We start from the raw sequence: 6,563 nt of genomic DNA, 5'->3' as shown, positions 1-6,563 counted from the left end.
CCCCCAAAAGCACTGAAATCTCTGAAACCTTTCCGGATTGGTCATTTTTGAGGAATAGGCGGGGCTTACCTCAGATTCACCCAATGAGAGGGCTTGGTACAAAATTCCGGCTCTTGCCGGACAGACGGAAGGAGAATTGTAGATAGTCCCTAAGAGACAGCAGGGGCCAAGACGGAATGGGGGAGGGGCGGGCTACAGGGTGGGGGAGGGGCAAGAACGAAGGACCCGGGGCCTGGGCGGGGGAGGAATTTAGTGGGCTAGCCTCGTACGGCCTTCCTGCTTGAGCTTAAGTCGAGGTCCTCCTAATTTGTCGCGTAAGCTCCTTTTCGCTGGAGTCCCTAGCTGGCTGGGGCGAGGCTTCGAGAGCCCGGGACTGGCCTGGCCAGGCCTGAGCCAGGCTGTGCTGGCTACAAAGCTCGGGCATGGCTTCCTCCTTCCACTCGCCCTAAGAATTATACTGTAGGCTTGTAGCCCTGGAAGTTGCCAAGGACCTTGGGAGGCATCCCTTCCTCTGCTCTGTGGAGGCTCCCTGGCTCAGCGAGATCAAAGCCTCCTGCCCAAGGTCACCCGGGCTGTGAGATGCTGAGTCACATTCGAATTCAGCTCCTCTGACTCCCCACGGTCTCTCTTCGGTCTCGCCTATGGGCACCCGGGTCTTTTAATTTATTAGATTAGAATACTAGCCTGGGGACCCTCCGCCTAGGTGATTGAAAAGGCACATCTATTCAGCATTTATTAAGAAGCTACATAAGGTGTAGAACACTTCTACTGAGCAGTCTTATCTCAGAGATTGGAAGAGACCTTATAAATAACTTTCTCATATCGTCTTTCAAGACTCAGCTCCAATGCTGTCTCCTCCAAGAAGACTTCCTCTGATGCCCACATTTGGAAGTCATAGACCTTTAGAGCTGGAAAAGACCTTGGAGGTAATTTTTTTTTAAACATCTGTGGCTCCCCGTTGCCTATACAATAAAATACAAACCATTGTCCATAGTATAACTACAGTTCCCTATGTAGATAAGCATAAGCTGTTTCTCTATAACTGGAATATATTTTATCTTTCTCTATATATGCCAGAATCTATTCCTTCACCTCACAAATCACCTCTTCCATTAAGCCTTAATTGATGTATCCCAAATTTTCTGATATCAGCTTAATTGGAGTTATTCCTTTACTCTTATATTATTGGCTACTTTATATCTGTCTTATTTGTAGACACAATCTCCCCTGGGGCAGCTAGGTGACACAGTGAATAGAGTATTGGACTCTGAGTCAGGAAGACTCATCTTGCCCAGTCTCAGACGCTTATTAGCTGTGTGACTCTGGGCAAGTCATTTAACCTTATCTGCCTCCGTTTCCTCATCTGATGGAGCTGGAGAAGAAAATGAGGAACCATTCCACTTTTGCCAACAAAGCCCCAAATGAGGTCATGAAGAGATGCACACAATTTAAGAACACAACCTTTTTCTCAAGTAGATTGTAAGCTTTTTGATGTCAGGAGTTTTTTCACCTTCTGTCTTTGGGTATCATCTTGTAGTGCCTCCCACTTCTTAAGTAAGTTCTCCCAAACTTGGTATTCCACATCGAAGATACTCTATAGGTCTATATCTATTCTGAGGCAGATGCAGAATCATAACTCTCCTGCCTTCACTGGTGTGTTTACTAATCAGCCATACAACTAATTTAAAGCAAAGGCATTTAATGAAATTACATGGGAAAAAATCCAAACAAAAAACCCAAAACATTTTCTCCATACATCTGATTCACACTCCCCCAAATATATACATGAAGATTGGGAAGAATAGACACACGGAGGCCAGTGGACATACAGGACCAAGTTTTTGGACTATTGATGTTCTCTGGTGCTGTTCTAACACTTTTCCTGCTGGACCTCCTCTCAACTGGCATTGTGAGGCATGCAATCTCTGCCAAGTATGGAAGGTTTGGTGGGTTTCTGAGCATGATGTGTAGTCCCTGTTGATAGGCATTACTACACTTGACTTTGCTGATTAGCTTGTGGCTTCTACCACAGTTGAGTTAATTGGAAATGAGTTTATGATTTATATAGACTCTTAGCCGGCTCTTAATAGACATGCTTACTTACTGATTCCAGCTGGAGCCTAGATGGACTAAGATGCACTTCTTAAACAAAAAATTGGCACAGCTGGCTTGGCTCCTCTTGTAATTTAAGCCTAAATAGTCCAGCTCTTTTAGAAAGAGGTCCTTTCTGTTCCCAGTAATCAGGTTAAGGGAAATCCTTAGAACTTTGGCTTTTTCTTTCCTATGAGGAGACTATGAGTTTTCAGAACCTTGGTCCCTTCTAGTTCTAACTCAGCCATTTTTAGGGAGTGGAGTGGAGGTTGGATCAGTCACTTCCCTATCAGTTGAAGTTAACTACTTTACTTATGTTCCAATTGCTTCTATTGAATCAGTCAACCAAAGGTGTTAAAGTAAACAAAGTACTTATGCAATTTGGAAGGAGTGAAAGTCATTGAGTGAAATCAAATGTTGAACTAGAAGTATTTGGGATTAGCCAAAGTGGCTTTTACTAGAGTCTACATAAAAGAGCTAGCCAGATTTGAGCATTTGACTACAGTCTAGCTCAGGGATACAAGGAGTTCCTGGTAAGTCTCTAAGAGGGAATTGCTTGTCTGGGAAAAGCCTCTGTCTCTTTCTACCTTTCTTTGAATTTCAAAAGGCTGGATGACATGAAGTTCTCAGGTATCCAACTGTGTTCCTGGAATACCAGTTGCTATTAGTATCTTCCTCAGAAGCTGAGGAAAAACTAGATTCTTTGGGGAAAAAAACTTTACAAGGAGCCTGGCAGAAAGCTGTGCGTCCTTCCTCAGAGGATCTTACTGTGGATTCCACAAATGGAAGAAAAAGTCTTCTAACCTTCAAGAGTTGTGAGTTAACTCATTGTCATATGTTCTGTAAGATTAAGTCCACTTTCCTCAGATCTTATTGTGTGGCAGTATAGCCCTTGTTTGGGGTGAGATGAGGTGTTTATACTAACTGCCCTTATTCTACTTAGTAAACATCTATTTTTAGTTAAAATACAAATTTAATTAAGCCAATAATCAATGGTGTGTTGTTCCTCCTTTATTTTGGAAGAGGATTAATGACATCATTGTGTGATGTCTTAACTTGGGCATGGATTAGATTTAAGTGAGGCAGAATTGCACAAAGTATCAAGTCTTACTGTCAGTTCTATAGTCAAAAAAGTCCCATAGGAAGGCAAAAGTCAGGATGAGTATAATGGCCTGAGATGCAATAGGCAGTCATTGACCTTCAATGTCTTCAGTGCCTGACCAAGCTCTAAGCATCTTCAATGCCTGCTTCATCCACCTTCATGACTGTTGGAACAAATTGTTCTCATCTGCCCATTCCACTTGGTTAGGACTTCACTTGCTTGAGATATATATTCCCTTACACCATCAGTGGATCTAAGGCCTGTTTGTTACTCTCAATCTGCTTTAGTCCATCAGCCTAGAGAGTTTAGAGGGTGGCCACTTCACATGCTGCATTATCTGATAAGTTGACACTAAAGAGGGATGTGGAACCCTGAGGTAAGCACTCATACCAGAGGTGGTAGTCTTCTCTGAACACCCTATACACTTTAGGTAGAAGCATGGCAATAATACTAAAAAGTCACTCCAAAACTCCTCAGAGGTTACCCCCTAAAACCTGATATTAAATGTAAATATCCAGTCTGTTGATCTGCGTAGGGGTTGAAAGAGAGAGTCCAGAGTATGGGCCAATATCAAATCAAGATTTACCAATACCTTTCTATTCCTAGCATGTTATGTGGTACACATTGCTTAATTAACATTTAATGAATTAACATTGAATCTGGTCTACCCTTCCACCCTCACAAATCTCTTATTTAGCAAGAATAAGTAATTTATAATAATTATAGCTGGCATTTATATAGCTTCTTTGCTAGGACTTTTAGTATCTACTTTGAGACTCACGACACCCCTCAGAAATAGGTGCTGTTATTATCTTCATTTTATAGAGGAAGCTAAAGCAAACAGAGATTATAAAACTTGCTTAGGGTCACATATCTAGGACTTAATCTGAATCTAGCTTCTTAATCTGAAGCTAGATTTAAACTCAGATCTTCCTGACCCCAGGCCCAGTTCTCCATCCAAAGCACCTCCTTGTTGCCTCTAACTTTTTCATGATTTCACAGGTGATTCTTCCCTTGTTATACCTGAAAAATAAATCTGTATTTATTCTACAAATATTTATTCAGCACCTGCTCTGCGATAAGCAGGATGCTGAGGAAACAAAAGTAAGAGGCAAAATTATCCCTGCCTTTGAGAACTTTGCATTCTCTTGCAAAGAAGTATAGAATATATGTACATAGATAAGTGAATTACAAAATATATGCAAAGTCATTATAGGACTAGGTATATTTTGTACTATAACTATTTCCTAGAATTGTGGAACATATTCCAGGTTGAAGGGGATCACATAGGTCATCTAGTGATGCAACCTGTATCTGGCCCTTGAATCCAATTGATAACATCCCAAGGAAGTAGTCATTCACTCTCCTTATACTTACTCCTAATTAATTAATCCTGCCTCCAATCCCCTTAAGGCAACCTACTTTTGCATAACCAAATCAGTTTGGGAAATTCTTTCTTAGTCTAGGTCAAAATTTACCTATGGGTAACTACTCCTGGCTCCTAGGTCAGCCATCCAGAGGTAAGCAGAATAGGTACAATCTCTTTTCCCCAATGATGTGAATTGGGAGAGCAATTGCTGGTTCCAAATGATATGTTTGAGGTATAGCATCAAGTGTTGGGGTTCAGTTATGTGAAGAATTAACAGTGGCCATTCTCTTTGGCAAAAGGTAGGTTTATTTAGGAGATGCAATAGACAATACCAGGAGTAGCAAATATGAAATAGAGTTGGGAGAGCATATAGTTAGCTAGGGAAGTGGTTTTAACAATTAATGACGGAAAAGACAAGTTCCCTACTGGAACTCACAATTAACCATGAGATTGGAATATGCTCTTAGTTGGCAGGCAAATCTTTAGAGGAGTTTAGCATCCTAAAAAAGTTATCTATAAGAAGGAGAAAGAATAGAGGCATGTTGAGGGATGAAAAGAAAGATACCATGTAGCATGGGGAAAAGGGAAAGGAAAGATACCATGAGGCAGAGTATCATGGCAAACTATGACCCAAAAGTGGTTCTGCAAATATTCATGACAGATTTATAGGGGAAATTTAACCTCTAGGGTTTGACATAATTCAGATTTTTGACTGAACATAGCAGGATTGGTCTACTCATGACCCCTCAGAGGATGGGACTATAAGATTGAACTGATCCTCATCAGTGGCTCTCCCGGCTTGTTGGAGGGAGTCATTCCATCAAGTACTTCAGGCTTTCTCTGTCAACCTCATCTAGTTTCTTAGGACCTCATCACTATGGCTGTCCAGTTATTTGAATGAATGAAAAATATTAAGTTCCTACTTCAACAAATCACTTTAATAAGTTCTGGGAATATAACCTTTTGTTCAAATGAAGTTTCAGCTTTAAATCAATTAGGCACACAAAATATTTGTGGCAGCCCTTTTTGTAGTGGCTAGAAACTGGAAAATGAATGGATGCCCATCAATTGGAGAATGGTTGGGTAAATTGTGGTATATGAATGTTATAGAATATTATTGTTCTGTAAGAAATGACCAGCAGGATGAATACAGAGAGGCTTGGAAAGATTTACATGAACTAATGCTGAGTGAAATGAACAGAACCAGGAAATCATTATACACTTCAACAATAATACCATATGAGGATGTATTCTGATGGAAGTGGATATCTTCAACAAAAAAAAGATCTAATTCAGTTTCAGTTGATCAGTGATGGACAGAATCAGCTACATCCAGAGAAGGAATACTGGGAAATGAGTATAAACTGTTTGCATTTTTGTTTTTCTTCTCAGGTTATTTTTACCTTCTGAATCCAGTTCTTCTTTTACAACAAGAGAAATATATAGTTCTGTACACATATGTTGTATCTAAGATATGCTATAACATTTAACATGTCTAAGACTGCCTGCCATCTAGGGGAGGGGTGGAGGGAGGGAAGGGAAAAGTTAGAACAGAAGTGAGTACAAGGGATAATGTTGTAAAAAATTATCCATGCATATGCTCTGTCAATAAAAAGTTATTAAAAAAAATAAATCAATTAGGCACAGGAAGTTTGGGAGTATAGAAGCAAAGTAGGTGGTAACAAATTATTTGCTATACTTTTCCATTGATAAAACCACATCTATTTTTTTTTTTTGCAAATTTTGTCAAACTTTAAAAAAAATTATTAAAGCTTTTTATTTTTTAAAACAGTGGACAATTCTTCAACATTAGCCCTTGCAAAACCCTGTATTCCAATTTCCCCTCCTTCCCCCATGCTCTCCCCTAGATGGCAAGTAGTCCAATCTATGTTAAACATGATAGAAATATATGTTAAATCCAATATATGTGCACATATTTATACAATTATCGTGCCACACAAGAAAATAAAGAGAAGCAAAATAAAATGTAAGTTTACTTAC

Source organism: Antechinus flavipes, chromosome 1, assembly GCF_016432865.1.
Source record: "Antechinus flavipes isolate AdamAnt ecotype Samford, QLD, Australia chromosome 1, AdamAnt_v2, whole genome shotgun sequence".
Taxonomy (NCBI): Eukaryota; Metazoa; Chordata; class Mammalia; order Dasyuromorphia; family Dasyuridae; genus Antechinus; species Antechinus flavipes.
The sequence above is the reverse complement of the archived record's forward strand: the minus strand, read 5'-3'. Positions refer to the sequence as shown.